Here is a 10,286-nt window from a genome sequence, read left to right on the forward strand (position 1 = left end):
TTACACCTCTTCTTGCCTAGCCTCCAACTAGGACTTTGTCCATTGCCTAGCCTCAACTAGAACTTTACCTATGCTCCCTGTACACTAGATCAAACACATCAGTCCAATAACACACTTAACATGAAACTAGTACCATTATCAAAACTGAGGTTTGATCATCTGATACTTCCTACACCAACAACACTTAGGACTCAAACTTAAATGCTTTTATGGAATCGTGTTTTTGAATATCAGTGTTCGATTTAAACTAACATCTCTTTGTTGAATCATCTTGAATACAGAGCTTTCATTCAAAATCTTAAATCTATATAGGCTCTTTGAGTCTTGAAATTTTTTTCTTGAGTCTCTAATTTTGAACTTGACAATTGAATTCAAAATATCTTATTGAATCTCAAACTTATTTCTCGATCTCGATCTCCAATCATGCATTTGAAACTTGTTTTTAAATCTCAAAAATGCAACTGAATCAATTGGATCTTGAACTCCAATAATGCATTTAAATTTCTAGTTGAATTCAAAATCAATGAATCTTTGATCTTAAACTTGAGGATTAAAATGCATGTCAAGTATTATATCACCTTCTTGATCTTAATCTTTAATTTGGATTTCTTTTTGAACCTTTCGTCTTTAGTTTCATCCTAGAATCTTTAAAATTTGATAGTTATGGTCAAGTTTAATCTCAATTTTTGTGTGTTCATCCTCTAAAAAATTAAGTGTCATTGTCTTGAGTTATGGAGTATAATTTTGATCTTTGACCTTAAATTAATGCTTTTTAAGTTGTTTGTAACTTATTATCTTGTTGGGACCGATGCGTTTGCTAGAGGGGGTGAATAGCAATTTTCCGAACTTTCCTGCGAAATTGTTAGCGGAAGCAAAAATAAAAGCAAAGGAAAGATCACAATCGCTAACCCGTTGATTTACTTGGTATCCACCTCTACGAGGTGACTAATCCAAGAATCCACACACACCGAGCACCTTTCCACTATGAAAATCCCTCCTTTTCAAAAATCACTTTGAAGGCGGAGAAACTTTTACAGACTGATCTCTTCCTTTCACAAAAATGAATAGTGAAGTATGGAGGAAAGAGGAAAGCTTTTACAAAGTCAGAGTATGCTAGAAAAATGAGAGAAATGAACTATTATTTTCTTTGGCGTTGTCTTCTATTTTTATGTATTTCCGTACATCAGTCGACTGTTCCAAGGGCCAGTCGACTGATGGGCTTCAATGGCTCTTTAATCTACATTTAATCAGCCAGTTGTCGCTCCAACGGTCGTCTAGCAGCCGACTGCACCATCACCAGTCGACTGCTCCAGTCGACTGATGGACTCGACTGATTTTTCTATAAACTCTGTGTGTGCTTCTGATCAACCACCAATCGACTGCACCAACAGTGCCAGTCGACTGATCAAGCTGAAACTCCCCTTTCAGCTTCTTCTTCAGCCCTTAGCCTTGACGCAAACCTTCAAACATCTTCCACAAGCCTCATGCCATTCCTTGCACTAGCTTGAGACGTTTCCCTCAGCTTCGTCGTGCTAAGTCTTCCTTTGCCAAGAGGTCGTGCCTCCGGGACTTCATCCTTTGCCAAGAGGCCGTGCCTCCGGGACTTCATCCTTTGCCAAGAGTCCATTCTTGGACTTTCCTGTGGACTCAACCACACAAGTTAGATCACCAATATTGCCTAACTTAAACTCATTTTAGCCAAATATTAAAATTCAAATCACTTGGGGCAAGATTGCACCAACAATCACTCCCTTTTTGATGTTTGACAAAAATTTGTTTAAGTTAGGTCTTTAAAACAGCATGTATTAAATAACAACAATTTATTCCAGTGATAATGAATCAATAAGCATTCATAAGCATAATGAATCAATAAACATCAATAAACATGATCAACATGAGCATTAAATCATGAATAGCATTAAACCCTAACTTTAACCAATTCATTCTCCCCCTTTTTGATAATCATCAAAAACATGGGAATCCAAGGAGGTAGAATTAAAAATATATAGAATAAAAATCCAAGAGGGAGCTTAACTTGTCAAAATAACCAACTTTTGGCACAAACTCCCCCTAAAACCTTACTCTCCTATGCACCAATAATTGGTTGTGGACATCGAAGTTGTAGATTTTGAACATTTCTATAGACCATAAAAATTCTCCTAGAGCATGCATCAAAGAATAGTGGGTCAAAGGATACGCAAATAGTTAAGAAAGGGTCAAAATCAGAGGATTTCAGTCACATTAGTGGACTGATCATTGTATCAGTTGACTTATGTGGACATCAAAATTGTAGATTTTGAACATTTCTATAGACCATAAAAATGCTCCTAGAGCATGCATCAAAGAATAGTGGGTCAAAGGATACGCAAATAGTCAAGAAATGGTCAAAATCAGAAGATTTCAGTCACATCAGTTGACTGAGGTCCTACATCAGTCGACTGACCTGTTTAAATAAAATTCATAGATTTATTGGTTGAGTGAATTCTTGGCTGCAGTCGACTGGGACCAGTCGACTGATGTCTACATCAGTCGATAGATGCCCTGAAAACAGCACTATGCAGGTTTCTGATATGAACTTCAGAAATGAATAGAAAATTCCATAAAATTTAGAAAAATCTAAAATTTTACAGGCACATTTGTTTTCACATATATTATCAAGAAAAAATATAAATTTGTGAAAAATGATTGTATTTTATGAGTTTGACACAAACTCTAAAGTTTGGCACAAACTTGTATATTTTGTATCAATTTCAAGTTTTATTGTGAACCCTTACTAAGTGCCAATGTCTGTCAACATTAAATATTTATTAAAATGGTGTGAAATTATTTAAAATGTCCAACTATGATCAATGGGCAAGATATTCATTAATTAAATATTTACTTTCCTCATAGTTGGTCTAAAATAAATAAATTGATACATTTCATGCCTCATCAAGATGCTAAAAAGCATAAGTGAGATATGAGTATCATCCTAGCATCTCACATAATATTTAAATGAAGAAATACATAAGTAAGCCTTCCTAGGATATTGTGAGATGTATATAAGTAACTTCTAGCTATGGGATCATGCAAGACTAAGGTCATAATTCTACAAGACACATGCCAAGTTCTTTTACGTCACTATCTAATTTTACATTTGTTCCTATAAAAGTAGAAGCTGCCTTAGTATTTTTCAAACCAAATTTTTTTCATTATTTCTTTAGCATATTTGGTTTAGTAAACATGAGTTCCTACCTATACAACATGAAATACATCACTCTTTGATATCCAAAAGCTAGATTCACTAACATTTTGCAAATATTTATTAGGGACCCATGCTTGTTTTATTTTACCCTTAGTGATTGGTTTGTTGGGTGACCCTTGTCTTCCTACTAGAGAAATATAGGCAAACTCTTTAGGCTTATATCCTATTCCAACCTTGTTGTAAACCGCTCTTTGACTATTTAAGATCATATCAAGGGTTTTTGATCCATTTGAAAATTTTTCTAAACACTTCCTTAATTCAATAATCTCATCATTCAATTTGGCATTTTCTTCATTAAGTTCACTAGAGTCACTATCATTGTTCCTAATGGTTCTAAGTTCCTCCTTTAATGCCTTAACCTTAGACTTTTATTTATCCAAACCATTTTTAAGATAATGTAGGATCGAGAACACGCTAGATGTGGCTTGGGGGGGTGAATAGCATTCATAATTGTAGGATCGAGTACTTGAATAGCATGTTTAACTTTTCAATTTTTAATAAATTCAGAGTTCGAAGTACGTGCGGAAGCGATTAAACGAAATACTTGCGGAAGCAGTTGAAATGAAAAGCAAAATGAAAAGAATAAATGACGCTTTTATTTACTTGGTTCACAGCCCAAGGCTGCTACTCCAAGGCCCACGGTCCTTGACCGTTTACTGCGGGCAAATCCACTAAAGCACTTGCCCCTTACGGCAGCAAGTGTAACGAAGTACAAAGATCACAACTTCAGAAACTCGGTACAATTAAAATGAATTGAATTAAACTTAGTTACCGACTTTTGGATCGTGCTGGAACTCCCCAAAATCTGATCTCGGCGTATCGGCGGGTCTCGGGATGATCTGGATCGTGTATGGCACCGACGTCGAGCAAGTAGCACTTGGGAGTCGCGAGAACGGAGCTTGGAATTGGAAAAACTGGTGTTGTTCGGCTGCTGCTCGCGCTCTTCTTTTATAGCTGACCTGAGTCGACTCAACTGTTCATCTGGGTCGACTCCAGTCGACGTGGCAGATAGAACTCTATCGTTCCCGCTCGTTATCCTGCCTGAGTCGACTCCATTGCCGCCTGAGTCGACTCCAGTCGCCGTGGCATCAACCGGATAGTCTTTGACCCTGAGTCGACTCAGAGTCCACTCGAGTCGACTCCAGTCGAAGTGGTGGAAAATCATCGCGCTGACTTCCGGGATTCGGCTGACTCAGCTGGAGTCGACTCCAGTCCCATCTGGGTCGACTCCAGTGACAAAAATCAGCTTTTTGTCCCAGAGTTTGCTTTCGATCGATTTTTCCATTCCTGCAAAAATGTTAGCAAATAACATGCAAAATAAGATTATTTTTGAGCCAGTTCCTGGAACCAACTCAAGGTCTTAACTTCAGGTTTCCAGTGAAACCCTGGGTTAGACCGACGCCTAATGTTCCCCTTGGGAACGCGTCCTCACCCACTCCACTCAGGAGAATTTACCTGATGCCAACCGAGTCCTCCTGACTCGTTGGACTTTTGCTCGGCTCTGTCCTCGGCCCCCAGGGTTTGTGCTGCGGCTCGGTCCTTCCCGACCAGCCCAGTCTTCTGCTGCAACTCGATCCTTCCCGATCAGTCCAGTCTTCTGCTGCGGCTTGGTCCTCCTGACCAACCCAGACTTCTTGCTGCGGCCTGGTCCTCCTGACCAGCCCAGACTTCACCTGGTGCCCTTGACTCTGCCAAGACTTCATTGCCTAGTCTCCACTAGGACTTAGTCAAACCTGTGCTCCCTGCACACTTAGATTAACATATCAGTCCAACATACACACTTAACTTGAACCTAGTTCCATTATCAAAACTCAGGTTTGATCTGCTGGTGCTCCCTGCACCAACAATCTCCCCCTTTTTGATTATGACAACTTAAGGTTTCAAGTTAAGTTAAAACCATATCTAAGCTTCAATCCAATAATTAAGTAATTGCAATGCATAACAAAAAATAACATGCATAATTGAAATTGTGTGGATTTCCTTAATTTCACTCTCCCCCTGAATTCATGCTTAATAATTTTGAATTTGATTCTCCCCTTGAATTCAAAATCCTTTTCTCCCCCTGAATTCAATCTCCTTTTCTCCCCCTTTAACAGAAAAACTGTTTTGAAGGTTTTGAAAAATGAAAAAAATTTTTGGTTTTGAAACCCAAGTTTGAAAGTTAAAAAAAAATTCCAAGTTTGAAAGTTGGTTTTGAAAAAAAAAACAAGTTTAAGTTTGCCAAGTTGGTTTTGAACAAAAACCAAGTTAAGTTTTGAAACCCAAGTTTGAAAGCCCAAATTTGAAACCTTGAATGACTCTCTCCCCCTTTGACATAATCAAAAAAATATTCTAAGGATTTGAGTCCAAGCTAAGCTTAATAATAAAAATACTTAGACAAAAAAAATTTATCCTTTGGGGCGCGTGTCCAACTTAGGTTTTAGCTAACTACTAGAAAGTAGAAGCTTGACCCAGTTAGCCAAGTGTAAGTGTATCATCCCAATATAGAAGGTAAACTTTTTCTTTCTAGGACACTTAACTTGATCAATATGAGTTTAAAGTCTAAGTAAGGTTCGATGCACTGACTTAAGCATCTTGGTACTTAGACTAGAGGCCTATACATCTCACACCGTTCTATGTTTAACAAACACAATCAAGGTATCTAGTGTGCTTTGTGAGATGTCCACCTAGATCTATAGGATCATGCTTTCTAGGGGATTGCACCTAGTCTAAGGCAAAAATATTTCTTTTTATATTTTGAAAAATAAAGTTTAAAAGAAACTAAAATTTTTAAAAAATAAGTAAAGTTTTGAAATTCATTTTTGAAAAACATACTTATAATAGTTTAAAAAAATGAAAACAAATGAGTTTTAAAAATTTTATTTTACTACTCTACCAAACATAAACCTAACCTCAGATAAACAGAAAAATAATTGACAGAAATAGACTTGAACAAAGATATGCATAAAAAGTGCAACAAGTAAACTATACAATCATCAAGTCAAGTCAAGCATCCAACCGAGCACATCAAACAAGTCAACAGACAAGTCAACAAAACAAGTCTAACATCCAGACAAGTCAAATAGAAATATCCAAGAGGTAAGTCTACTGAGGAGGTGGTGGTGGTGGTAGCTGCATCGCTCTCAGTAACTGAAGCATCTCAGCCATGCTAGCAAACTGTGCATCCAAACGTCCAATCACAGTCTGCAAGGTCCTCTCCACCCTCTCCAATCTCTAGTCAGTCGTCATGGGTGGAGGTGGAGCAGGTGGAGCAGGTATATCTAGTAGATCCAGTAGTGCCTCGATCTCTACTCCAAGGTCTATGTCCTCTCCTGCTAGACCTGGCTGTGGCTGAGGTGGCTGATCCTGACATCTGCTGAGGTTGTGGCTGCCTCCATGATAGTCTCCCCTCGTCGTCTATATCTACATGCCCTAGGGTAATGTGTCTAGACCCTATACAGTCAAAGTCCCCATGAGGTAGGATCTCACCAACGGTGGTATCTACCCCAAGTGAACTGAATATGCCTGTCAGAATGTGACAGTATGGCATGTGTACCCTCCTACTGGTGACTATGGATGCTGCATAGACAATGACATGGAATATCAAAAGTCCTAAGTCAATATCCAGTCTGTGGGTGAAGGCATATGGAATGGTTGAGCAAAAAACCGCCAACTGGAATGGAATGGTCGTATCAAGGTCAGGTTTCTGGTGGTTAAGGGTAAGACACAGTTTACTATCACTCTATACAGGACATAGTCCTGTATCCTAAGGTCAGTGGAAGTGAAAAGCTACTAAACCTGGAGCTCGGTCCCTCTGGAAAAAATATGTGTACATGACATCTAAGGTGATGTCACCATAGGGATCATCGAATGGCATGCTGGTATGTGGATAGACTACAAAGGTGGACTGTGAAGGTCTGAATCCTATAAACGTATTTATCATGGTAGATGTGATGGATATGGTTCTACGCCCAACTCTAGATGTGATAGTGTGATCATCTAGCAGGTCAAGATTGTTGTAAAATTCTGAACACAAAGTCGTGTTCACAGGGGTGGTGCAAAATACCAACCTATCTAGATGGTAATGTGTGATAACCTGCATAGATAGAGGACAGGATCGGACAAAGAATCCTCTATCTAAGGACCTACAAGGTAGTGTAATGTAGGTGGTCTCCTCAAACCTAAGCCTAAGTCCCTCAGATGGAAACCTAGGGTCTGTAGAGGGGGTACTACTAGAGGCAGCCTCTCTACCTCTCCTAGGTCGTCTAAAGAATACAGATATTTAACTAATAGTAATTAAATGAAAAAAATACAGTAAAAGATTAAGTTTAGTATGTTACTTGGGGGTCATTTTGATGATGGACAAGTTTCCTACTTGACAAGCTAGCTTCCGTGGTGCGAAAATCATAAATCATGAAGATACGATCGACTGACGAGTTTTGTAGGGTATAAAACACTCGCGGTGGAAAATTTGGGATAAAGCCGGTGGGGACCTGTTTTATAATTCCGTAATTTTCTGAGTCGACTCCAGTGTCTGAGTCGACTCAGGTGGCGGTGTGAGTCGACTCAGCCAGGGCTGGAGTTGACTCAGGTCAGTTGAAATGACGTTTTGAGAACCCCCGCTCTGCGGAAGCGATTAAATGAAATACTTGCGGAAGCAGTTGAAATGAAAAACAAAATGAAAAGAAGAAATGACGCTTTTATTTACTTGGTTCACAGCCCAAGGCTACTACTCCAAGGCCCACGGTCCTCGACCTGAGTCGACTCAACTGCTCATCTAGGTCGACTCCAATCGACGTGGTAGATAGAATTCTATCGTTCCTGCTCGTTATCCTGCCTGAGTTGACTCCATTACCGCCTGAGTCGACTCCAGTCGCCGTGGCATCAACCGGATAGTCTTTGACCCTGAGTCGACTCAGAGTCTACTTGAGTCGACTCCAGTCGAAGTGATGAAAAATCATCGCGCTGACTTCCGGGATTCGGCTGACTCAGCTGGAGTCTACTCCAGTCCCATCTGGGTCGACTCCAGTGACAAAAATCAGTTTTTGTCCCAGAGTTTGCTTTCGATCAATTTTTCCATTCCTGCAAAAAATGTTAGCAAATAACATACAAAATAAGATTATTTTTGAGCCAGTTCCTGGAACCAACTCAAGGTCTTAACTTCAGGTTTCTAGTGAAAACCTAGGTTAGACCAACGCCTAATGTTCCCCTTGGGAACCCGTCTTCACCCACTCCACTCAGGAGAATTTACCTGACGCCAACCGAGTCCTCCTAACTCGTTGGAATTTTGCTCAGCTCTGTCCTCAGCCCCCAAAGTTTGTGCTGCAGCTCGATCCTTCCCGACTAGCCCAGTCTTCTGCTGTAACTCGATCCTTCCCGATCAGTCCAGTCTTCTACTGCGGCTTCATCCTCCTGACCAACCCAGACTTCTTGCTGCGGCCTGGTCCTCCTGATCAGCCCAGACTTCACCTGGTGCCTTTGACTCTGCCAAGACTTCATTGCCTAGTCTCCACTAAGACTTAGTCAAACCTGTGCTCCCTGCACACTTAGATTAACAAATCAGTCCAACATACACACTTAACTTGAACCTAGTTCCATTATCAAAACTCAGGTTTGATCTGCTGGTGCTCCCTGCACCAACAATAACATGTAACGTTAGGGTTAAAATTTGAACTTTGAATTTTACCTCGTGATGATGTAAACATTTTTTTGATGTCTCTCCTTGTGAATCTCCTTGTTTTCCCATCATCTTCTTGATGTAATGGGCTATTTCTTTGGCCGACATCTCCTCGTCGCTATCTGAAGACTCCCGGTCAAAATTAGATGAGGACTCCTCCTTCTTTTCCCTCTTCTTCTTTTCTGCAACCAAAGCTATACCTTTCTCTTTGGTAGACAAGTTAGTTGGTAGACAAGTTAGCTTGTTCATGCAACTCAAATTCACAAAACAATTCATCTAATTTAACAATGGAAAGATCCTTTGACACTTTATACGCATCGGCCATCGATGCCCATAGAGTAGTTCTGAGAAAGGCTTGAAGTACATACCTCACCAAGTCTCGATTTTCGATTTTCTCACTTATAACGTGAAGATCGTTCATGATCTCCTTAAATCGCCCGTGCATTTGGCTTACTATCTCGTTGGGCTTCATTGTGAAGGTTTGGAGTTGTCTTACCAAGAGATCCCTCTTGGCTCGTCTTGATTCACTTGAACTTTCGTTTAGTTCGATGAGTTTCTCCCAAAGCTCTTTGGCCTAGTCGAATGGTCCGATCTTGCTCAGTTGTTCTTTGGAAAGCCCGCATTTCTAGGTGGTTGTGGATTTTGCGTTTGCTTGAGCCTTCTTGCATACATCCTTCGACCATTCCTTTGTAGGGAGAGGAGCTCCAGAAGTGTCCTTCAGTTTCTCGAATCTATCTACAATGCTAAACCAGCTTTCAATGTCATTCATTAGATAGTATTCCATTCTACCTTTCCAGTAGGCAAAATCATTGTCGTCGAAGTAGGGAGGCTATACGGTGCTGTAACCCTCTTGAAACGCCATTGATATGTTTCTCGGTTAAACGTTGATTCTTCCGAAAAGAGCCTCGCTCTGATACCACTTGTTGGGACCGATGCGTTCGCTAAAGGGGGTGAATAACAATTTTTCTGAACTTTCCTTTGAAATTGTTAGCGAAAGCAAAAATAAAAGCAAAAAGAAAGATCACAATCGCTAACCCATTGATTTACTTGGTATCCATCTCTACGAGGTGACTAATCCAAGGATCCACACACACCGAGCACCTTTCCACTATGAAAATCCCTCCTTTGCAAAGATCATTTTGAAGGCAGAGAAACCTTTACAGACTGATCTTTTCCTTTCACAAAAATGAATAGTGAAGTATGGAGGAAGAGGAAAGCTTTTACAAAGTCAGAGTATGTCAGAAAATGAGAGAAATGAACTGTTATTTTCTTTGGCGTCGTCTTCTATTTTTATGTATTTCCGTACATCAGTCGACTGCTCCAAGGGCCAGTCGACTGATGGGCTTCAATGGCTCTTTAATCTGCATTTAATCAGCTAGTTGTCGC

Source organism: Curcuma longa, chromosome 5, assembly GCF_044706935.1.
Source record: "Curcuma longa cultivar G26 ecotype Majalengka, Jawa Barat chromosome 5, ITB_CL_G26_1.1, whole genome shotgun sequence".
Lineage (NCBI taxonomy): Eukaryota > Viridiplantae > Streptophyta > Magnoliopsida > Zingiberales > Zingiberaceae > Curcuma > Curcuma longa.